This window comes from Pseudophryne corroboree, chromosome 2, assembly GCF_028390025.1.
Source record: "Pseudophryne corroboree isolate aPseCor3 chromosome 2, aPseCor3.hap2, whole genome shotgun sequence".
NCBI classification, from domain to species: domain Eukaryota; kingdom Metazoa; phylum Chordata; class Amphibia; order Anura; family Myobatrachidae; genus Pseudophryne; species Pseudophryne corroboree.
Genome location: NC_086445.1, coordinates 516,149,353 through 516,174,961, shown reverse-complemented (window position 1 = coordinate 516,174,961; position 25,609 = coordinate 516,149,353). Strand labels below are relative to the sequence as shown.

Genomic DNA, 25,609 nt, shown 5'->3' with positions numbered 1-25,609 from the left:
GTTTCAGCGTTTCACCTGAACCAACCTATTTGTGGTGCCTGCGGCTACTAGGGACTTGGAGGACTCCAAGTTGCTAGACGTTGTCAGGGCCCTGAAAATATATGTTTCCAGGAGGGCTGGAGTCAGGAAATCTGACTCGCTGTTTATCCTGTATGCACCCAACAAGCTGGGTGCTCCTGCTTCTAAGCAGACTATTGCTCGTTGGATTTGTAGTACAATTCAGCTTGCACATTCTGTGGCAGGCCTGCCACAGCCAAAAATCTGTAAATGCCCACTCCACAAGGAAGGTGGGCTCATCTTGGGCGGCTGCCCGAGGGGTCTCGGCTTTACAACTTTGCCGAGCAGCTACTTGGTCAGGAGCAAATGCGTTTGTAAAATTATACAAAATTGATATCCTGGCTGAGGAGGACCTGGAGTTCTCTCATATGGTGCTGCAGAGTCATCCGCACTCTCCCGCCCGTTTGGGAGCTTTGGTATAATCCCCATGCTCCTTACGGAGTCCCCAGCATCCACTTAGGACGTTAGAGAAAATAAGAATTTACTTACCGATAATTCTATTTCTCATAGTCCGTAGTGGATGCTGGGCGCCCATCCCAAGTGCGGATTGTCTTCAATACTTGTACATAGTTATTGTTACAAAAATCGGGTTATTATTGTTGTGAGCCATCTTTCAGAGGCTCCTCTGTTATCATGCTGTTAACTGGGTTCAGATCACAGGTTATACGGTGTGATTGGTGTGGCTGGTATGAGTCTTACCCGGGATTCAAAATCCTTCCTTATTGTGTACGCTCGTCCGGGCACAGTATCCTAACTGAGGCTTGGAGGAGGGTCATAGGGGGAGGAGCCAGTGCACACCAGATAGTCCTAAAGCTTTCTTTAGATGTGCCCAGTCTCCTGCGGAGCCGCTATTCCCCATGGTCCTTACGGAGTCCCCAGCATCCACTACGGACTATGAGAAATAGAATTATCGGTAAGTAAATTCTTATTTTCTGGCAAAAGAGAGATATATATATATATATATATATATATACAGCTAGGCACTGTATATATAAAGAGCCCCCGCCAGTTTTTATTATATTTAAGCGGGACAGAAGCCCGCCGCCGAGGGGGCGGGGCTTCTCCCTCAGCACTCACCAGCGCCATTTTCTCCACAGCACAGCTGAGAGGAAGCTCCCCAGACTCTCCCCTGCTTATCCACGGAGAAAGGGGGCTTCAGAGAAGAGGGGGGGGGCACAAAATTGGCAGCAAATAATAGTATTACAGCGCTACTGGGTGAACACATTGTGTGTTTTTCCTGGGGTATTAGCGCTGGGTGTGTGCTGGCATACTCTCTGTCTCTCCAAAGGGCCTTGTGGGGGAACTGTCTTCAGATAAGAGGATTCCCTGAGTGTGTGGTGTGTCGGTACGTGTGTGTCGACATGTCTGAGGTAAAAGGCTCTTCTAGGGAGGAGATGGAGCAAATGTGTGTGTGTGTGTGGTGTCTCCGTCGACAACGCCGACACCTGACTGGATATGTGGAATTAAGTGCTGAGGTAAATTTATTGCACAAAAGATTAGAGAACAGACAGGGAATCTACCCATGTCTGTCCCTATGTCACAGGGACCTTCAGAGTCTCAAAACGCCCACTATCCAGAATAATAGACACTGATACCGTCACGGAGTCTGACTCCAGTGTCGACTACGATGATGCAAAGTTACAGCCAAAACTGGCAGAAAAGTATTCAATATATGATTATTGTAATAAAAGATGTTTTGCATATCACTGATGACCCATCTGTCCCTGACACGAGGGTACACATGTTTAAGGGGAAGAAAGCTGAGATAACATTTCCCCCCTCTCATGAACCAAATGAATTGTGTGAAAAAGAGCGGGAATCTCCAGACAAAAAACTGCAGTTTCCCAAAAGAATTCTCAGGGCGTATCTTTTCCATGCTAGGGTCAGGATACGATGGGAATCCTCCCCTAGGGTGGACAAGGCGTTGACACGTTTACCCAAAAGGTAGCGCTGACATACCAAGATACAGCTACCCTCAGGGCTCCTGCAGATAGCATGCAGAAAAGTACTTTGAAGTCCATTTACACACATTCGGGTACACTACTCAGACCGGCGATTGTGTCGGCAGGGGTTTATAGCGCTGTAGCAACGTGGACAGATACCTTATCAGCGGAGATTTAAACCCTAGATAATGATACCATGTTATTGACCCTAGGATATATAAAAGATGCTGTCTTATATATAAGACATGCTCAAAGAGACATTGGTCTACTGGGTTCTAGAGTCAACGCTATGTCGATTTCTGCTAGACGTGTCCTGTGGAACATGCAATGGACAGGTCATGCCGACTAAAAGAGGCATATGGAGGTTTTACCTTACAAGGGTGAGGAATTGTGTGGAGAAGGGCTCTCGGACCTGGTCTCCACAGCTATAGCTGGTAAATCTGATCTTTTGCCTTATATTCCCTCACAGCTTAAGAAAGCACGACATTATCAAATGCAGTCTTTTCGGTTGCAGAAAAACAAGAAAGTACGAGGAGCGTCCTTTCTTACCAGAGGTAAGGGCGCAGGGCACAGCTAGTTCCCAGGAACAGAAGTCCTCCCCGGCCTCTACTAAATCCACCGCATGACGCTGGGGCTCCGCTAAGGGAGTCCGCCCCAGTGGGAGCACGTCTTCGACTCTTCAGCCACATCTGAGTTCACTCACAGGTGGATCCCTGGGCAATAGAAATTGTTTCTCAGGGTTACAAGCTGGAATTCGAAGAGGTGCCTCCTCGCCGGTTTTCCTTATCGGCCCTACCGGCCTCTCCCCCAGAAAGGGAGATAATATCAAATACAATTCACACATTGTACCTCCAACAGGTGGTGCTCAAGGTTCCCCTCCTTCAACAAGGAAGGGGATATTACTCAACCTTGGCTGTAGTCCCGAAACCGGACGGTTCGGTCAGACCTATTTTAAAATTAAAATCTCTGAACCTATACTTGAAAAGTTCAAATTCAAGGTGGAATCGCTCAGAGCGATCATCGCCAGCCTGGAAGGGGGGAATTTTATGTTGTATCTAGACATAAAGGCTGCATACCTTCATGTTCCCATTTATCCACCCCTTCAGGCGTACCTGAGAATTACTGTACAGTATTGTCATTACCAATTTCAGGGTAATTGGCGGAAATGATGGTGCTCCTACGCAAGCAAGGAGTCACAATTATCCCATACTTGGACGATCTCCTAATAAGGGCGAGATCAAAAGAGCAGTTGTTGAACAGCGTGTCACTTTCGCTGAAGGTGTCACAGCAACTCGGCTGGATTCTCAATATACCGAAGTCACAGTTGGTTCCTATGACTCGTCTGCCCTTCTTGGGTATGATTCTGAATACGGACCAGAAATGGGTTTATCTTCCGATAGAGAAGGCCCAGGAACTAATGACTCTGGTAAAACACCTATTAAAGCCAAAACGGGTGTCAGTGCATCACTGCACTCGGATCCTGGGAAAGATGGTGGCATCTTACGGGGCCATTCCCTTCGGCAGGTTCCATGCGAGGACTTTCCAATGGGATCTACGAAACAAGTGGTCCGGATCACATCTACAGATGCATCAGTTAATCACCCTGTCCCCTAGGGCCAGGGTGTCTCTCCTATGGTGGCTGCAGAGTGCTCACCTTCTGCAGGGTCGCAGGTTCGCCATCCAGGACTGGATTCTGGTAGTCACGGACGCGAGCCTCCGAGGTGGGGGAGCAGTCACACAGGGAAGAAACTTCCAAGGTGTTTGGGTCAAGTCAATAAAACTTGTATTCAAATCAACATCCTGGAGCTGAGGGCCATATACAACGCCCTTCGGCAAGCGGAAACATTGCTTCGCGACCTACAGGTTCTGATCCAGTCAGACAACATCACCGCAGTGGCTCATGTAAACCGCCAAGGCGGCACAAAGAGCAGAGAGGAAATGGCAGAAGCCACCAGGATTCTCCGCTGGGCGGAAAATCATGTAAGCGCATTTTCAGCAATTCATTCCGGGAGTGGATAACTGAGAAGCAGACTTCCTCAGCAAACACGACCGGCATCCCAGAGAGGACTTCTTTAGGAAGCCTTTGCACAGATTGCAAGTCAGTGGGAACTGCCACAGATAGACATGATGGCGTCCCGCCTCAACGAGAAGCTACAGAGGTATTGCACCAGGTCAAGAGACCCTCAGGCAGTAGCCGTAGATGCCCTAGTGACACCGTGGGTGTTCCAGTCGGTCTATGTATTTCCCCCTCTAACTCTCATACCCAAGGTGTTGAGAATGGTAGGAGGGAGAGGAATGAGAACAATGCTCATTGTTCCAGATTGGCCACGAATGACCTGGTATCCGGATCTGCAGGAAATGCTCACAGAAGATCCGTAGCCTCTTCCTCTAAGACAGGACCGGTTGCAACAGGGGCCCTGTCTGTTCCAAGACTTACCGCGGCTGCGTTGGACGGCATGGCGATTGAAAGCCGAATCCTAGCGGATAAGGGTATTCCGGATGAGGTCATTCCTACGCTAATAAAGGCGAGGAAGGACATGACATCTAAACATTATCACCGTATATGGCGAAAATATGTTTCTTGGTGTGAGGCCAGGAATGCTCCTACGGAAGAATTCCATCTGGGCCGTTTCCTTCACTTCCTGCAAACTGGAGTGAATTTCGGACTAAAATTAGGATCTATTAAGGTTCAGATTTCGGCCTTATCCATTTTCTTTCAAAAGCAATTGGCCTCTCTCCCTAAAGTACAAACTTTTGTGAAGGGAGTACTGCATATTCAGCCTCCTTTTGTACTTCCGGTGACGCCTTGGGACCTTAACGTGGTGGTAAGTTTCATTAAGTCACACTGGTTTGAACCACTTTAAAACGGTGGAGTTGAAAAATCTCACTTGGAAGGTGGTCATGTTATTAGCCTTGGCTTCGGCTAGGCGAGTGTCGGAATTAGCGGCTTTATCACATAAAAGACCCTATCTGGTTTTCCATATGGATAGAGCGGAATTGCGGACCCGTCCTCAATTCCTGCCAAAAGTGGTTTCATCCTTTCATATGAACTATTGTGGTGCCTGTGGCTACGCGTGACTTGGAGGATCCCGAGTCCCTTGATGTGGTCGGGGCTTTGAAAATTTATGTGGCCAGATCGGCTACAGTCAGAAAAACGTAAGCACTGTTTGTCATGTATGCAACCAACAAGATTGGTGCCCCTGCTTCAAAGTAGAATATTGCTCTCTGGATCTGTAACTCGATTCAGCAGGCGCATTCTACGGCAGGATTGCCGTTACCTAAATCGGTCGAGGCCCATTCCACTAGGAAGGTGGGCTCTTCTTAGGCGGCTGCCAGAGGGGTCTCGGCGCTACAGCTGTGCCGAGCTACTACTTGGTCGGGTTCAAACTCCTTTGCAAAGTTCTATAAGTTTGATACCCTGGCTGAGGAGGACCTCCTGTTTGCTCAATCGGTGCTGCAGAGTCATCCGCACTCTCCCGCCCGTTTGGGAGCTTTGGTATAATCCCCATGGTCCTTACGGAGTCCCCAGCATCCTCTAGGACGTAAGAGAAAATAAGATTTTAAACCTACCGGTAAATATTTTTCTCGTAGTCCGTAGAGGATGCTGGGCGCCCGTCCCAAGTGCGGACTACTTCTGCAAGACTTGTATATAGTTATTGCTTAAATAAGGGTTATGTTATAGTCTCATCGGTCTTGGACTGATGCTATGTCGTTTTCATACTGTTAACTGGATAGTATATCACAAGTTATACGGTGTGATTGGTGTGGCTGGTATGAATCTTGCCCTTGGATTAACAAAAATCCTTTCCTCGTACTGTCCGTCTCCTCTGGGCACAGTTTCTCTAACTGAGGTCTGGAGGAGGGGCATAGAGGGAGGAGCCAGTGCACAACAGATCTAAAGTCTTTCTTAAAGTGCCCATGTCTCCTGCGGAGCCCGTCTATCCCCATGGTCCTTACGGAGTCCCCAACATACTCTACGGACTACGAGAAAAAGATTTACCGGTAGGTTTAAATTCTTATTTTTCTCCCGATTGAAAAAGCCCAGGACCTCCAGAACATGGTCAGAGACTTGCTAAAACCAAAAAAAGTGTCTGTTCATCAATGCACTCGAGTTCTGGGGAAAATGGTGGCAGCCTACGAGGCCATCCCCTTCGGCAGGTTTCATGCAAGGACGTTTCAGTGGGACCTCCTGGACAAGTGGTCCGGGTCCCATCTACTAATACATCAGAAGATAAGCCTGTCCCCCCGGGCCAGGGTGTCTCTCCTGTGGTGGCTGCAAAGTGCTCACCTTTTAGAGGGTCGCAGGTTCGGCATTCTGGACTGGGTTCTGGTGACCACGGACGCGAGGATGGGGGGCAGTCACACAAGGAAGACATTTTCAGGGGCTATGGTCAAGCCAGGAGGCTTGTCTACACATCAACGTACTGGAATTGAGGGCCATATACAACGGCCTACGACAAGCGGAAGATCTTCGCGACTTACCGGTTCTGATTCAATCAGACGTCACAGCCGTGGCTCATGTAAACCGCCAAGGTGGGACAAGGAGCAGAGTGGCAATGGCGGAAGCCACCAGGATTCTTCGCTGGGCGGAAAATCACGTAAGCGCTCTGTCAGCGGTCTTCATTCCGGGAGTGGACAACTGGGATGCAGACTTTCTCAGCAGACACGATCTCCATCCAGGAGAGTGGGGACTTCATCAAGAAGTTTTTACAGAGATAACAAGTCTTTGGGGAATTCCTCACATAGACATGATGGCGTCACGCCTCAACAAGAAGCTTCGGAGGTATTGTGCCAGGTCAAGGGATCCTCAGGCAGTAGCAGTGGACGCCCTGGTGACACCTTGGGTGTTTTAGTCGGTCTATGTGTTCCCCCCTCTTCCTCTCATCTCAAAAATATTGAGAATCCTAAGACAAAGAAGGGTGAAAACAATACTCATTGTTCCAGATTGGCCTCGAAGGGCCTGGTATTCAGATCTTCAGGAGATGCTCACAGAAGATCCATGGCCTCTTCCTTTCAGGGAGGACCTGTTACAACAGGGGCCCTGCGTGTTCCAAGACTTACCGCGGTTACGTTTGACGGCATGGCGGTTGAACGCCGAATCCTAGCTGGGAAAGGTATTCCGGAGGAAGTCATCCCTACTCTGATAAAGGCTAGGAAGGAGGTGACTGCAAAACATTATCACCGTATCTGGAGGAAGTATGTTTCTTGGTGAGAAGCCAAGAATGCTCCTACGGAAGATTTCCATCTGGGCCGTTTTCTCCACTTTCTACAGACAGGAGTGGATATGGGCCTAAAATTAGGCTCCATTAAGGTACAGATTTCGGCCCTGTCTATTTTCATTCAGAAGGAATTGGCTTCTCTCCCAGAAGTCCAGACTTTTGTAAAGGGAGTACTGCACATCCAGCCTCCTTTTGTGCCCCCAGTGGCACCTTGGGACCTTAACGTGGTGTTACGGTTCCTGAATTCTCACTGGTTTGAACTCAAATTTCTCACTCGGAAGGTGGTCATGTTGTTGGCCTTGGCATCTGCAAGCCGGGTGTCCGAATTGGCGGCCTTGTCTCACAAGAGCCCCTATTTGACCTTCCATGTGGATAGAGCGGAGTTGAGGACTCGTCCTCAATTTTTGCCTAAGGTGGTTTCTTCATTTCATACGAACCAACCTATTGTGGTGCCTGTGGCTATGAGTGACTTGGAGGATTCCAAGTCCCTGGATGTAGTCAGGACCTTAAAAATCTATGTAGCCAGGATTGCTCGAGTTAGGAAAACAGAAGCACTGTTTGTCCTGTATGCAGCCAACAAAGTTGGCGCTCCTGCTTCGAAGCAGACTATTGCTCGCTGGATCTGTAACACTATTCAGCAGGCTCATTCTACGGCAGGATTGCCGTTACCAAATTCCGTAAAGGCCCATTCCACTAGGAAGGTGGCCTCTTCTTGGGCGGCTGCCTGAGGCATCTCGGCTTTACAGCTTTGCCGAGCAGCTACCTGGTCAGGTTCAAACACTTTTTTGCAAAGTTCTATAAGTTTGATACCCTGGCTGATGAGGACCTTGCGTTTGCGCAGTCGGTGCTGCAGAGTCGTCCGCACTCTCCCGCCCGGTCTGGAGCTTTGGTATAAAGCCCATGGTCCTTACAGAGTCCCCAGCATCCTCTAGGACGTAAGCGAAAATAAGATTTTAAACCTACCGGTAAATCTTTTTCTCCTAGTCCGTAGAGAATGCTGGGCGCCCGTCCCAGTGCGGACAAAATCTGCAAGGCTTCTATATAGTTATTGCTTACATAAGGGTTATGTTACAGTTGAGATCAGTCGTTGGCTGTTACTGTTTTTTGTTCATACTGTTAACTGGTTGCGTATATTCCAGGTTATACGGTGTGGGCTGGTATGAATCTTGCCCTTAGATTAACAAAATCCTTTCCTCGTATTGTCCTTCTCCTCTGGGCACAGTTTCTCTGAGGTCTGGAGGAGGGGCATAGAGGGAGGAGCCAGTGCACACCCATTCTAAAGTTCTTTATAGTGCCCATGTCTCCTGCGGAGCCCGTCTATACCCCATGGTCCTTACGGAGTCCCCAGCATCCTCTACGGACTAGGAGAAAAAGATTTACCGGTAGGTTTAAAATCTTATTATTATCATTTATTAACATTAGAGCCAGCCTTTGTCATTGCACTTTACGTTTGGGACTAAAACAAATAAAACAAAACTGGGTAATAACAGACAAGGAGGTAAGCGTGCCCATCTCCCAAGCTTACAATCTATAGAGGAATAGGCATTGATACACAAGGGTAAGTGCTACATACTGCATATTGGTCCAGCCAGATTGCAGTGGTTTTTTTGGTGGGCTGTATGATCCAGTCACACAGGAATATTGGCCTGGGGTCAGTGGGATGTGTGAGTGCAGAAAGAGAAAATGCGTAATGTTTTGTATGGACGGGTTCACTACGATATGCCGGCGGTCGGGCTCCCGGCGACCAGCATACCGTCGCCGGGAGCCCGACCGCCGGCTTACAGACAGTGTGGCTAGCGCAAATGACGGTGGCGCGCTACGCGCGCCACACTATTTTATTCTCCCTCCAGGGGGGTCGTGGACCCCCACGAGGGAGAATAAGTGTCGGTATGCCGGCTGTCGGGATCCCGGCGCCGGAATACTGTGCGCCGGGATCACATCAGTCTGCATACTGAAGACCACCCGTATGGACTGTATGGAGAGTATGTCATTGGGTAGAATAGGTTATGTGGTTGGTTGTGGAATTTGATAAGTTTGTCTGAAGAGGTAAGTTTTTTTTGGGAACGCTTGAAGATTTGGATATTGGATTAAAGGCTTGCTGTGCGTGGGCATTCCACAGAGTGGGTGCAGCCCAAAGTTGCTGTAACTGTGAATGGGATAATTTATTCGTTTTTGCTACGGTCAATCAAAATCATTATATTAACACTAAGGAGAAGATACATCTTATTTTCTCTGACGTCCTAGTGGATGCTGGGGACTCCGTCAGGACCATGGGGGATTAGCGGCTCCGCAGGAGACAGGGCACAAAAATAAAGCTTTAGGATCAGGTGGTGTGCACTGGCTCCTTCCCCTATGACCCTCCTCCAAGCCTCAGTTAGGTTTTTGTGCCCGTCCGAGCAGGGTGCAATCTAGGTGGCTCTCCTAAAGAGCTGCTTAGAAAAAGTTTTTAGGTTTTTTATTTTACAGTGAGTCCTGCTGGCAACAGGCTCACTGCAACGAGGGACTTAGGGGAGAAGAAGTGAACTCACCTGCGTGCAGGATGGATTGGCTTCTTAGGCTACTGGACACCATTAACTCCAGAGGGATCGAACACAGGCCCAGCCATGGAGTCCAGTCCCGTAGCCGCGCCGCCGACCCCCTTGCAGATGCCGAAAAGTGAAGAGGTCCAGAAACCGGCGGCAGAAGACTTTTCAGTCTTCATGAGGTAGCGCACAGCACTGCAGCTGTGCGCCATTGTTGTCACACACTTCACACCAGCGGTCACTGAGGGTGCAGGGCGCTGTGGGGGGTGCCCTGGGCAGCAATGAAATACCTATACTGGCTAAAAGATACATCACATATAGCCCCTGGGGCTATATGGATGTATTTAACCCCTGCCAGGTCTCAGAAAAACGGGAGAAGAAGCCCGCCGAAAAGGGGGCGGGGCCTATTCTCCTCAGCACACAGCGCCATTTTCCCTCACAGAAATGCTGGTGGGAAGGCTCCCAGGCTCTCCCCTGCACTGCACTACAGAAACAGGGTTAAAACAGAGAGGGGGGGCACTTATTTGGCGATATGATTATATATATTAAGATGCTATAAGGGAAAAACACTTATATAAAGGTTGTCCCTGTATAATTATAGCGTTTTGGTGTGTGCTGGCAAACTCTCCCTCTGTCTCTCCAAAGGGCTAGTGGGGTCCTGTCCTCTATCAGAGCATTCCCTGTGTGTGTGCTGTGTGTCGGTACGTGTGTGTCGACATGTATGAGGACGATGTTGGTGAGGAGGCGGAGCAATTGCCTGTAATGGTGATGTCACTCTCTAGGGAGTCGACACCGGAATGGATGGCTTATTTAAGGAATTACGTGATAATGTCAACACGCTGCAAGGTCGGTTGACGACATGAGACGGCCGGCAAACCAATTAGTACCTGTCCAGGCGTCTCAAACACCGTCAGGGGCGTTAAAACGTCTTTTTACCTCAGTCGGTCGACACAGACACGGACACTGACTCCAGTGTCGACGGTGAAGAAACAAATGTATTTTTCTTTTAGGGCCACACGTTACTTGTTAAGGGCAATGAAGGAGGTGTTACATATTTCTGATACTACAAGTACCACAAAAAAGGGTATTTTGTGGAGTGTGAAAAAACTACCTGTAGTTTTTCCTGAATCAGATAAATTAAATGAAGTGTGTGATGATGCGTGGGTTTCCCCCGATAGAAAATTATTGGCGGTATACCCTTTCCCGCCAGAAGTTAGGGCGCGTTGGGAAACACCCCTTAGGGTGGATAAGGCGCTCACACGCTTATCAAAACAAGTGGCGGTACCGTCTCCAGATAGGGCCGCCCTCAAGGAGCCAGCTGATAGGAGGCTGGAAAATATCCTAAAAAGTATATACACACATACTGGTGTTATACTGCGACCAGCGATCGCCTCAGCCTGGATGTGCAGCGCTGGGGTGGCTTGGTCGGATTCCCTGACTGAAAATATTGATACCCTTGACAGGGACAGTATTTTATTGACTATAGAGCATTTAAAGGATGCATTTCTATATATGCGAGATGCACAGAGGGATATTTGCACTCTGGCATCAAGAGTAAGTGCGATGTCCATATCTGCCAGAAGTTGTTTATGGACACGACAGTGGTCAGGTGATGCAGATTCCAAACGGCACATGGAAGTATTGCCGTATAAAGGAGAAAAAGACAACGTCTTTTCAGCCTCAGTCCTTTCGTCCCCATAAGGGCAAGCGGGCAAAAGGCCAGTCATATCTGCCATGGGATAGAGGAAAGGGAAGAAGACTGCAGCAGGCAGCCCATTCCCAGGAACAGAAGCCCTCCACCGCTTCTGCCAAGTCCTCAGCATGACGCTGGGGCCGTACAAGCGGACTCAGGTGCGGTGGGGGGTCGTCTCAAGAGTTTCAGCACGCAGTGGGCTCACTCGCAAGTGGACCCCTGGATCCTACAAGTAGTATCCCAGGGGTACAGATTGGAAATTCGAGACGTCTCCCCCTCGCAGGTTCCTGAAGTCTGCTTTACCAACGTCTCCCTCCGACAGGGAGGCAGTAGTGGAAACAATTCACAAGCTGTATTCCCAGCAGGTGATAATCAAAGTACCCCTCCTACAACAAGGAAAGTGGTATTATTCCACACTATATTGTGGTACTGAAGCCAGACGGCTCGGTGAGACCTATTCTAAATCTGAAATATTTGAACACTTACATACAAAGGTTCAAATCAAGATGGAGTCACTCAGAGCAGTGATAGCGAACCAGGAAAAAGGGGACTATATGGTGTCCCGGGACAGATGCTTACCTCCATGTCCCAATTTGCCCTTCTCACCAAGGGTACCTCAGGTTCGTGGTACAGAACTGTCACTATCAGTTTCAGACGCTGCCGGTTGGATTGTCCACGGCACCCCGGGTCCTTACCAAGGTAATGGCCGAAATGATGATTCTTCTTCAAAGAAAATGGACGATCTCCTGATAAGGGCAAGGTCCAGAGAACAGTTGGAGGTCGGAGTAGCACTATCTCAAGTAGTTCTACGACAGCACGGGTGGATTCTAAATATTCCAAAACCGCAGCTGTTTCCGACGACACGTCTGCTGTTCCTAGGGATGATTCTGGACACAGTTCAGAAAAAGGTGTTTCTCCCGGAGAAGAAAGCCAGGGAGTTATCCGAGCTAGTCAGGAACCTCCTAAAACCAGGAAAAGTGTCAGTGCATCATTGCACAAGGGTCCTGGGAAAAATGGTGGCTTCTTACGAAGCGATTCCATTCGGCAGATTTCACGCAAGAACTTTTCAGTGGGATCTGCTGGACAAATGGTCCGGATCGCATCTGCAGATGCATTAGCGGATAACCTTATCGCCACGGACAAGGGTGTCTCTTCTGTGGTGGTTGCAGAGTGCTCATCTGTTAGAGGGCCGCAGATTCGGCATACAGGACTGGGTCCTGGTGACCACGGATGCCAGTCTGAGAGGCTGGGGAGCGGTCACACAGGGAAGAAACTTCCAGGGAGTATGGTCAAGCCTGGAGATGTCTCTTCACATAAATATACTGGAGCCAAGAGCGATTTACAATGCTCTAAGTCTGGCAAAACCCCTGCTTCAGGGTCAGCCGGTGTTGATCCAGTCGGACAACATCACGGCAGTCGCCCACGTAAACAGACAGGGCGGCACAAGAAGCAGGAGAGCAATGGCAGAAGCTGCAAGGATTCTTCGCTGGGCGGAAGATCATGTGATAGCACTGTCAGCAGTGTTCATTCCGGGAGTGGACAACTGGGAAGCAGACTTCCTCAGCAGACACGATCTACACCCGGGAGAGTGGGGACTTCATCCAGAAGTCTTCCACATGATTGTGAACCGTTGGGAAAAACCAAAGGTGGATATGATGGCGTCTCGCCTCAACAAAAAACTGGACAGGTATTGCGCCAGGTCAAGAGACCCTCAGGCAATAGCTGTGGACGCTCTGGTAACACCGTGGGTGTTCCAGTCAGTGTATGTGTTCCTCCTCTGCCTCTCATACCAAAAGTACTGAGAATTATACGGCAAAGGGGAGTAAGAACGATACTCGTGGCTCCGGATTGGCCAAGAAGAACTTGGTACCCGGAACTTCAGGAGATGCTCACGGAAGATCCGTGGCCTCTACCTCTAAGACGGGACCTGCTTCAGCAGGGACCGTGTCTATTCCAAGACTCACCGCGGCTGCGTTCGACGGCATGGCGTTTGAACGCCGAATTCTAAGGGAAAAAGGCATTCCGGAAGAGGTCATTCCTACACTGGTAAAAGCCAGGAAGGAGGTGACTGCACAACATTATCACCGCATTTGGAGAAAATATGTTGCGTGGTGTGAGGCCAGGAAGGCCCCCACGGAGGAATTTCAATTGGGTCGATTCCTACATTTCCTGCAAACAGGATTGTCTATGGGCCTCAAATTGGGGTCCATTAAGGTTCAAATTTCGGCCCTGTCGATTTTCTTCCAGAAAGAATTGGCTTCAGTTCCTGAAGTCCAGACTTTTGTAAAAGGAGTACTACATATAGTGCCCCCAGTGGCTCCGTGGGACCTTAATGTAGTTTTGGAAGTAACCATGCTACTGGCCCTGGCTTCAGCCAGGAGAGTGTCAGAATTGGCGGCTTTATCGTATAAAAGCCCATATCTGATTTTCCATTCGGACAGGGCAGAACTGCGGACGCGTCCTCAGTTTCTGCCTAAGGTGGTGTCAGCGTTTCACCTGAACCAGCCTATTGTGGTGCCTGCGGCTACTAGCGATTTGGAGGATTCCAAGTTGCTGGACGTTGTCAGGGCATTGAAAATATATATTTCAAGGACGGCTGGAGTCAGAAAATCTGACTCGCTGTTTATACTGTATGCACCCAACAAGCTGGGTGCTCCTGCTTCTAAGCAGACGATTGCTCGTTGGATTTGTAGCACAATTCAACTTGCACATTCTGTGGCAGGCCTGCCACAGCCTAAATCTGTCAAGGCCCATTCCACAAGGAAGGTGGGCTCATCCTGGGCGGCTGCCCGAGGGGTCTCGGCATTACAACTCTGCCGAGCAGCTACGTGGTCGGGGGAGAACACGTTTGTAAAATTCTACAAATTTGATACCCTGGCTAAAGAGGACCTGGAGTTCTCTCATTCGGTGCTGCAGAGTCATCCGCACTCTCCCGCCCGTTTGGGAGCTTTGGTATAATCCCCATGGTCCTGACGGAGTCCCCAGCATCCACTAGGACGTCAGAGAAAATAAGATTTTACTTACCGATAAATCTATTTCTCGTAGTCCGTAGTGGATGCTGGGCGCCTATCCCAAGTGCGGATTGTCTGCAATACTTGTACATAGTTATTGTTACAAAAAAAAAAAATCGGGTTGTTATTGTTGTGAGCCGTCTGTTCAGAGGCTCCTACGTTTGTCATACTGTTAACTGGGTTCAGATCACAAGTTGTACGGTGTGATTGGTGTGGCTGGTATGAGTCTTACCCGGGATTCAAAATCCTTCCTTATTGTGTACGCTCGTCCGGGCACAGTATCCTAACTGAGGCTTGGAGGAGGGTCATAGGGGGAGGAGCCAGTGCACACCACCTGATCCTAAAGCTTTATTTTTGTGCCCTGTCTCCTGCGGAGCCGCTAATCCCCCATGGTCCTGACGGAGTCCCCAGCATCCACTACGGACTACGAGAAATAGATTTATCGGTAAGTAAAATCTTATTTTTAAGAACTTGGGCAACTTTTACAGTGTAATCCCTTCTCCACTTACGTTTTTCTTTTATTTTAGGAATTTACATATTGTTTTTCTCCTTTGTTTGGTGGTATAAGCAGACGTTTGTGTTTTGTAATCTATGTTAGAAATGGAGAAGTTAAATATGTTCCTTGTGTATTTTATTTGGCGTTTATGGGTACATTTTATGTTTTATATATAGGAAATGTTGGAAAGTGCCCTGTCTATGTTGCAGGAAAGTATGATAGCTAATGTAAAGCGAAATGAGAATTTATTGATTTAAAATTTCTTGAGATCATGCAAATTAAGAAACTATGGTGGAGGTATTAAATCTAGTATGTTTTACATGTACAGTGTCCCCAATCACCTTCTTACAGTGAGAAATGAGACCATCTTATAGGAAATTTATTTCCGTACAGTTTGATCTAATCGTCACTATATATCCACCTTTGTTATTGTGCATCCTACAGTGATGGATATGTATCTTGAGGTTGGTAAGTAATATGTGTATCGCGGTGTCTTGTGTTTTTATACTCTGCAGTATGAAGACAAGAGTAACAGATCTGATGCTGCTCTTGCTGTATCTTTGTAGGGATGAAATGTAATAATACCCACAAATTCAGAGCAGGGGGCCTCTGATGTGGTCGTCCAGGGGTATGAGGTACGTGGGTATTCCGCGTGACGGTTGGCCCCAGAGGGAAGGCGTCTTTCGGGTAGGTGCTCGCCTGCAACACTCCACCCATGTGTGGGTGGAGTCCTGCCGGTATCCTTGGCTGAGGGACCTAATTTCCCACGGATACCGGCTGGAATTTCAAGCACTCCCTCACCACAGGTTTTTCAAGTCGGGCTTACCAGCTTTACCCGCAGCAAAAGTGACCTTGCAAGAAACTATTCAAAAACTTTTGCAGACAGGGGTGGTGGTTTCTGTACCTCCCCCGCTACGCAACTGGGGTGTTTACTCCAGTCTTTTTGTTGTTCCCAAACCAGACTGTTCGGTACGCCCCATCTTGAACCTGAAATCTCTAAACCCGTATCTGCAGGTGTTCAAGTTCAAAATGGAATCCCTGCGGGCAGTGGTGTCCGCTCTGGAGGAGGGGGAGTTCTTGGTGTCTCTAGTTGTCAAGGATGCTTACCTACACATTCCCACGTGGCCCCCTCATCAGGCTTACCTCAGGTTCGCCATCTTGGATGACCATTTCCAGTTTCAGGCCTTACCCTTCGGCTTATCCACAGCTCCGAGGGTCTTCACCAAGGTCATGGCGGAGATGATGCTGCTGCGCATGATGGGAGTGAACATATTCGTCTATTTGGACGATCTCTTGATAAAGGCTGTGTCCAGGGAGTGTCTGCTGCACGGCATCGATCTAACTACTCGCCTACTCACGGATCATGGGTGGATCCTGTATTTCCAGAAATCTCACCTGGAACCGACCCAATGTCTTCAGTTCCTGGTAATGATACTGGATACGGTATCGCAGAAGGTGTTTCTCCCAATGGACAAGGCCTTGACTACCCAGGTTATGGTCCACTCGGTACTCCGTTCTCACAAGGTGTCTGCACATCTTTGCATCAGATTACTGGGCAAGATGGTGGCTGCTTACAAGGCGATCCAATATGGCAATTTTCATGCCCGGCCATTTCAATTGGATCTGCTGAACAAGTGGTTGGGTTCTCACCTGCACATGCATCTGGAAGTGATCCTATCTCCAAAAGCCCAGATTTTTCTGTTGTGGTGGCTTTAGATTCCTCACTTGGTAGAGGGCAGAAGTTTCAATATCCACTTGTGGACTCTGCTGACAATGGATGCCAGCCTCTGGGGTTGGGGTGTGGTGACCCAAGGGGCACCGTTCCAGGGGTTATGGTCAGTTCAGGAATCGGCTTTACCGATAAACATCCTGGAACTCAGGGCAGTTTATAATGCTCTTCTACATGCCTCCCATCTTCTGATGGATCGGGCTATCCATGTTCAATCGGACAACGCCACGGCGGTGGCGTACGTAAACCGGCAAGGGGGAACAAGAAGCAGAGTGGCGATGCAGCGGTGTCAAAAATCGTCCTCTGGGCGGAGGCCAATGCATGGGCCATCTCAGCCATATTCATTCCAGGAGTGGACAACTGGGAAGCAGACTTCCTGAGCAGGCACGACCTCCATCCGGGGGAATGGTGCCTACATCCCCAGGTGTTCCAACAGTTAATTCACCGGTGGGGCTGTCCACAGATAGATCTGATGGCTTCTCGACTCAACAAGAAGCTATGCCGTTACTGTTCCAGAACAAGGGATCCGCAGGCTGTGGCAGTGGGTGCGCTGACGACACTGTGGACGTACCGGTTGGGAATAGTACCTGTTGGGGGAGGTTTTGTGACCGGCGGTCCCCTGACCGCCGGTCACAAAACTACATCCCGTTTTCGTGGCCGTGAAAATGGGTCGGTTATTTGGGATTACCTTTTTCTCCTGCCCCTGGGCAGGTGAAAAATAATCCCGATACTGCTAGCTATGTGGGATAATTGAATTCCCCCTTTTGAAGTGTATCTGCGATAGCAGCTGTAGAAACTTGGACAGTCAGTAGCAACTCAGGACACATATGGTATATGGCCCTCATTCCGAGTTGATCGCTAGCTAGCTACATTTAGCAGCCGTGCAAACGCGTAGTCGCTGACCACGGGGGAGTGTATTTTCGCTTTGCAAGAGTGCGAACGCCTGTGCAGCCGAGCGATACAAAAACATTTTGTGCAAAACAAGACCAGCCCTGTGGTTACTTATTCTGTGCGATGATTGCTGCGACGAAGGTCCCGGAATTGACATCAGATACCTGTCCTGCAAACGCCTACACACGCCTGCGTTTTTCCACACCCAGGAAACGGTCAGTTGACACCCATAAACTCCCACTTCCTGTCAATCTCCTTGCGATCGGCTGTGCGAATGGAATCGTCGCTAGAAGCAGTGCAAACCAACGATACTCTTAGTACCCATATGCTGCGCGTGCGCATTGCGGCCCATACGCATGCATAGTTTTTCTTGTTTTTTTAAATGATCGCTACGCAGCAAACAACGGCAGCTAGCGATCAACTCTGAATGACCCCCATAGTGAGAAGACTGCATGCAGGAGACTTTGGAGGAAGACTGAAAGAAGCACCGGTATTAGTAGTTATACAGTACATTGGTGTTGATAGAAGCAGAATGGTGAGTGCTAATGCAGGCTGAATCCACAAGAATGAGAGCACTCAGGTGGACACTGAAGATAACTGATACAGAGGCTGGAGCTCAGGAACTGGAAACCGCTTCTGCCAGAAGGCACCAGGAGTCCTAGGACACTGGCAGAGTACAGGTGGCAGGGAGCAGTTCAAATAAGGAGCTCTAGCAGGTGATTGGATGCAGAATTCATGTGCAGCATAGGAACGCTGTGGATTGCTGAAACTATTCAGTTGACCTTAGGCAAGATAGCGGCGCACTTGCTGAGCTGGACCACAGCTACAGGAGAATCCTAGCATGACTGGCCAGTGAATTGGCAGCGTTGGGTAGGGTAAATGGGTCTAAGTACCATGTGACTTGAGTTTCATGGTCACAGGATGTCCTCGGATATATGCATTCTTATGCACTACACCAACCACTTCTCCTGAGTGGAATTAACCTTCCATGGGTTAACAAAACGCCTTCATGTACCTGCACTTTATGGGGTATATTCAGTTGAAGTCGAAAACTGCCGTCTGTCGAAAAGACGGCAGTTTTTGACTTTTTTTGGTCGAATCCTGATTCGACATATTCAATATTTAGCAAAATTTTTCGACAAGTCAATAAATTCGACATGTCGAAAAGCACGTTGATCGGGCTGCCGTTCCACATGTTAATGTCGAAAACGGGGCCAAATCCGACAGGTTTTGGCCCCCTTTTCGACCATCTCAGTCCAACATCAAAATGATGTTGGACTCACCCCCCCTTTGTATTTTTCATGTTTTTGTTGCCCCACAACCTGGAATTGAAATGGATTGTTTTAATAATTTCATTCACAGAACATGGATACAACGTTGTAGAGCCACCTTTTGCGGCAATTACAGCTGCAAGTCGCTTTGGATAAGTCTCTATGAGCTTGCCACTGAGATTTTTGCCCATTCCTCAAGGCAAAACTGTTCCAGCTCCTTCATGTTGGATGGTTTCTGCTTGTGAACATCAATATTCAAGTCTGACTACAGATTCTCAATTGGATTGAGATCTGGGCTTTGACTAGGCCATTCCAACACAAATGTTTCCCCTTAGACCACTCGAGTGTTGCTTTAGCAGTATGCTTCGGGTCATTGTCCTGCTGGAAGGTGAACCTCCGTTCCAGTTGCAAATCACAGGCAGACTGAAACAGGTTTTGCTCAAGAATATCCCTGTATTTAGCACCGTCCATCTTTCCCTCGACTCGAAACAGTTTCCCAGTCCCTGCTGCTGAAAAACATCCCCATAGCATGATGCTGCCACCACCATGTTTCACTGTGAGGATGGTGTTCTTGGGGTGATGGGATGTGTTGGGTTTGCGCCAGACAGTGTTTTCCTTGGTGGCCAAAAAGTAAAATTTTAGTCTCATCTGACCAGAGCACCTTCCTCCATACGTGTTGGGCAGTCATCCATATTGGTAAACTCAAAAAGTGCCTTCTTATTTTCAGCACTAAGTAATGTTTTTTTTTCTGGCCACTCTTCCATGAAGCCCAGCTCTATCCAGTGTACGGCTTATTGTGGTCACATGCGCAGATACACCAGTCTCTGCTGTGGAACTCTGCAGCTCCTTCAGGGTTACCTTTGGTCTCTGTGCTGCCTCTTTGATTGATTAATGCCCTTCTTGCCTGGTCTGTGAATCTTGGTGGTCGGCCCTCTGTTGGCAGGTTTGTTGTGGTACCATGTTCTTTCCATTTGAAGATGGATTTGATGGTGCTCTGGGGGATCGACAAAGATTTGGATTTTTTATTTATTTATTTATTTATTTTCTATAACCCAACCCTGACTTGTTTGGAGAGCTCCTTGGTCTTCATGGTGTGATGCCTCTTACTTGGCAGTGTTGCAGCCTCTGGGGCCTGTCTGAAAAGGTGTGTTTATACTGACAGATCATGTGACACTTAGATTGCACACAGGTGGACTTCATTTCACTAATTATGTGACTTCTGAAGGTAATTGGTTGCACCAGAACTTCTGAAGGGCTTCATAGCAAAGGGGGTGAATACATATGCACATGCCATTATTCAAATTTTTATTTATACATTTTCCTCATTTCACTTCACCAACTTAGACTCTTTTGTGCATATCCATCACATAAAATTCAGATTAAAAATAAAATAAATAAATTATAGATTGTAATGTAACAAAATAGGTAAAAAGCCAAGGGGGGTGAATATAGCAAGGCACTGTACCTATATTTACAGTAGGTTAGTTATTTGTATTGGGTGACAATGGTATGGCTATGGTACTCTGAGCGTCTGATACATTTTTGTGGATTGGATGGCACAGTCCTAAATTGGTTCAAATCATTTCTCACAGGCAGGTCACAGAGAGTATCGTCTTGATTATACTCATCACCACCAGTGCCATTGCCATGTGGTATCCCACAAGGTTCTATACTATCCCCCATGCTTTTTGCAGTATACATGCCCCCGCTGGGTGAAATAATCAGGTGCCATGGGCTGGTCTACCACTGCTATGCAGATGATACACAACTGTACTTGTCCTTCGCTCTGGGCACTGATAACCCAATAGCAACCCTAAATGGCTGTCTAGCTGAACTCCAGGAGTGGATGAGCGCCAGTTGGCTGCGACTGAACCCGGATAAAACAGAGGTCCTTATGATAGGACCGCAACATCAAAGGACAAGACTGCAGCATAGCCATCCAACTGGACATACACTCGGGGATTCGGAATTACAAACCACTGATCATGTGCGGAATCTTGGCGTTGTCCTGGATGGTGCATTGACACTTAAACATCAGATATCAGCCACAATCAAATCCTCATTCTTTCACCTGAGGAACATAGCCAGAATCAAGCACTTAATTCCCTCAGATGATCTGCCAAAAGTCATCCACGCATTTGTATCATCTCGATTAGACTACTGTAATGCCCTCTACCTTGGTCTCCCAGCAAAAGAATTGCACCGCTTACAGCTGGTGCAAAACACAGCTGCCAGGCTGTTAACCAACCAGCCCCGTTCTAGCCACATAACACCCATCCTCTACTCCCTTCACTGGCTGCCTGTACGATGGCGAATCATCTTCAAGATTGGCTTACTGAGTTTCAAAGCACTACATAACCAGGGCCCAAGGTACCTGAAGCAGCTACTGACCCCATACTTCCCCACTCGATTACTGCGATCTGTAGATGAAGGACATTTAGCAGTACCTAGAATCTCCCATAATTCATCTGGGGGTCGAGCTTTTAGTCATGCGGCTCCGACTCTATGGAACTCCCTTCCCCGCACAGTGCGAGAGGCCCCAACTATAGAATCCTTCAAAAGTAGACTCAAGACTTTCCTTTTTACTCAAGCATTTCCATAATGTCCCTTTTAGTATCTTCATGCTTCTGTATTTTATATAAATTTGTTCTGTACTTCATTATTTTCTGTACTATATTTCTCTAACGTCCTAGTGGATGCTGGGAACTCCGTAAGGACCATGGGGAATAGCGGGCTCCGAAGGAGGCTGGGCACTCTAGAAAGATCTTAGACTACCTGGTGTGCACTGGCTCCTCCCACTATGACCCTCCTCCAAGCCTCAGTTAGATTTCGTGCCCGGCCGAGGTTGGATGCACACTAGGGGCTCTCCTGAGCTCTTAGAAAGTTATAGTCTTAGAATTTGTTATTTTCAGTGAGACCTGCTGGCAACAGGCTCACTGCAGCGAGGGACTAAGGGGAGAAGAAGCGAACTTGCCTGCTTGCAGCCGGATTGGGCTTCTTAGGCTACTGGACACCATTAGCTCCAGAGGGATCGACCGCAGGCCCAGCCTTGATGTTCGGTCCCGGAGCCGCGCCGCCGTCCCCCTTACAGAGCCAGAAGCAAGAAAATGGTCCGGAAAATCGGCGGCATGAAGACATCCTGTCTTCACCAAGGTAGCGCACAGCACTGCAGCTGTGCGCCATTGCTCCTCATACACACTTCACACTCCGGTCACTGAGGGTGCAGGGCGCTGGGGGGGGCGCCCTGAGGCAGCAATAAAAACACCTTGGATGGCTAAAATACCTCAATATATAGCCCCTGGGGCTGTATATGAGGTAAATACCCCTGCCAGAATCCCATAAAAAGCGGGAGAATAGGCCGCGAAAAAGGGGCGGAGCCTATCTCCTCAGCACACTGGCGCCATTTTTCCCTCACAGCTCGGCTGGAAGGAAGCTCCCTGACTCTTCCCTGCAATTCTACAGTACAGTAAGAGGGAAAAGAGAGGGGGGGCATTAAAATTGGCACTGTATACAGTATATTATATAAAAAGCAGCTATTAGGGACATAACTCAGTTAGTCCCTGTATATATATATATATATATATATATAGCGCTCTGGTGTGTGCTGGCATACTCTTACTCTGTCCCCCCAAAGGGCTTTTGTGGGTCCTGTCCTCTATTTGAGCATTCCCTGTGTGTGTGGAGTGTGTCGGTACGGCTGTGTCGACATGTTTGAGGAGGATAAGGAGGGGGAGCAGATGCCTTTAGCAGGGATGTCACCCCCTGGGGGTCAGACACCTGAGTGGATGGTATTATGGCAGGAAATTAGTGCACGTATAGACTCCTTACATAAAAAATTTGACGACATGCCGACTGTGGGACAGCCGAGTCTTCAGCTCGTGCCTGTCCAGGTGTCTCAAAAGTCATCAGGGGCTCTGAAACGCCCGTTATCTCAGGTGGCACAAGTACATGTCGACACGGATACTGACACAAGTGTCGACGACGATGAGTCAAATTTAATGCCCGGTAAGGCCATTCACTGCATGATTGAGGCAATGAAAGAGGTGTTAAATATTTCTGATTTACATCCAGGTACCACAAAAAAGGGTATTATGTTTGGGGAGAAAAAACTACCTGTAGTTTCTCTGACGTCCTAGTGGATGCTGGGACTCCGTAAGGACCATGGGGATATAGCGGCTCCGCAGGAGACAGGGCACAAAATAAAAGCTTAAGGATCAGGTGGTGTGCACTGGCTCCTCCCCCTATGACCCTCCTCCAAGCCTCAGTTAGATTGTTGTGCCCGGCCGAGAAGGGTGCAATCTAGGTGGCTCTCCTGAGCCGCTTAGAATAAAAGTTTAGTTAGGTTTTTTTATTTTCAGTGAGTCCTGCTGGCAACAGGCTCACTGCATCGTGGGACTAAGGGGAGAAGAAACGGACTCACCTGAGTGCAGAGTGGATCGGGTTTCTTAGGCTACTGGACACTAGCTCCAGAGGGACGATCACAGGTTCAGCCTGGATGGGTCACCGGAGCCGCGCCGCCGTCCCCCTTACAGAGCCAGAAGAGACGAAGAGGTCCGGTGAAATCGGCGGCAGAAGACATCCTGTCTTCAGACTAAGGTAGCGCACAGCACCGCAGCTGTGCGCCATTGCTCTCAGCACACTTCACACTCCGGTCACTGAGGGTGCAGGGCGCTGGGGGGGGAGCGCCCTGAGACGCAATATAACAGAATACCTTAGGTGGCAAAACAGAATACATCACATATAGCTCCTGGGCTATATGGATGTATTTTAATCCCCTGCCATTTTACACAAAAAAGCGGGAGATAAGGACGTCGTGAAGGGGCGGAGCCTATCTCCTCAGCACACAAGCGCCATTTTCCCTCACAGCTCCGCTGGAAGGACGGCTCCCTGACTCTCCCCTGCAGTCCTGCTTCAGAATCAGGGTAAAAAAGAGAAGGGGGGGCATTGTTGGCAGCAAATAACAATAATTAACAGCAGCTATAAGGGAATAACACTTATATAAGGTTATCCCTGTATATATATATAGCGCTGGGTGTGTGCTGGCAGACTCTCCCTCTGTCTCTCCAAAGGGCTAAGTGGGGTCCTGTCCTCTATCAGAGCATTCCCGGTGTGTGTGTGCTGTGTGTCGGTACGCGTGTGTCGACATGTATGAGGAGGAAAATTATGTGGAGGCGGAGCAGTTGCCTGCGTTGGTGATGTCACCCCCTAGGGAGTCGACACCTGACTGGATGATTGTATTTAAACAATTAAGTGATAATGTCAGCAATTTGCAAAAAACTGTTGACGACATGAGACAGCCGGCAAATCAGTTAGTGCCTGTCCAGGCGTCTCAGACACCGTCAGGGGCGCTAAAACGCCCGTTACCTCAGTGGGTCGACACAGACCCTGACACAGATACTGAGTCTAGTGTCGACGGTGACGAGACAAACGTAATGTCCAGTAGGGCCACACGTTACATGATCACGGCAATGAAAGAGGCATTGAACCTTTCTGACACTACAAGTACCACAAAGAAGGGTATTATGTGGGGTGAGAAAAAACTACCAATATTTTTTCCTGAGTCAGAGGAAATAAATGAGGTGTGTGAAAAAGCGTGGGTTTCTCCCGATAAAAAACAGCTAATTTCTAAAAAATTATTAGCATTATATCCTTTCCCGCCAGAGGTTAGGGCGCATTGGGAAACACCCCCTAGGGTAGATAAGGCGCTCACACGTTTATCTAAACAAGTAGCGTTACCGTCTCCTGATACGGCTACCCTCAAAGAACCAGCTGATAGAAGGCTGGAAAATATCCTAAAAAGTATATACACACATACTGGTGTTATACTGCGACCAGCAATCGCCTCAGCCTGGATGTGCAGTGCTGGAGTCGCATGGTCGGATTCCCTGACTGAGAATATTGATACCCTGGATAGGGACAATATTTTGTTAACTATAGAACATTTAAAGGATGCATTATTATATATGCGTGATGCACAGAGGGATATTTGCACCCTGGCATCAAGAGTAAGTGCTATGTCCATCTCTGCCAGAAGAGCGTTGTGGACGCGACAGTGGTCAGGGGATGCGGATTCCAAACGGCACATGGAAGTATTGCCGTATAAAGGGGAGGAGTTATTTGGGGCTGGTCTATCGGACCTGGTGGCCACGGCAACGGCTGGAAAATCCACCTTTTTACCCCAGGTCACTCCACATCAGCAGAAAAAGACACCGTCTTTTCAATCTCAGTCCTTTCGTTCCCATAAGTACAAGCGAGCAAAAGGCCACTCCTTTCTGCCCCGGGGCAGAGGAAGAGGAAAAAGACTGCACCATGCAGCCGCTTCCCAAGAGCAGAAGCCCTCCCCTGCTTCTGCCAAGTCTTCAGCATGACGCTGGGGCTTTACAAGCAGACTCAGATATGGTGGGGGCCCGTCTCAAAAATTTCAACGCGCAGTGGGCTCACTCGCAAGTGGATCCCTGGATTCTACAGGTAGTATCGCAGGGGTACAAACTGGAATTCGAGGCGTTTCCCCCTCATCGTTTCCTGAAGTCTGCTTTACCAAAGTCTCCCTCCGACAGGGAGGCAGTTCTAGAAGCCATTCACAAGCTGTATTCCCAGCAGGTGATAATCAAGGTACCCCTCCTGCAACAAGGAAAAGGGTATTATTCCACGCTGTTTGTGGTACCGAAGCCAGACGGCTCGGTGAGACCAATTTTAAATCTGAAATCCTTGAACACTTACATAAAAAGGTTCAAATTCAAGATGGAGTCACTCAGAGCAGTGATAGCGAACCTGGAA

The 25,609-nt window shown here is 48.5% G+C and overlaps 1 protein-coding gene across 1 annotated transcript in view; it reads left to right on the top strand.

Annotated features, from left to right (window-relative positions):
• The window catches only part of NDUFS5 (NADH:ubiquinone oxidoreductase subunit S5), a 68,553-nt gene that overhangs the window by 34,275 nt on the left and 8,669 nt on the right, over positions 1 to 25,609 (top strand). The window lies entirely within an intron of this gene.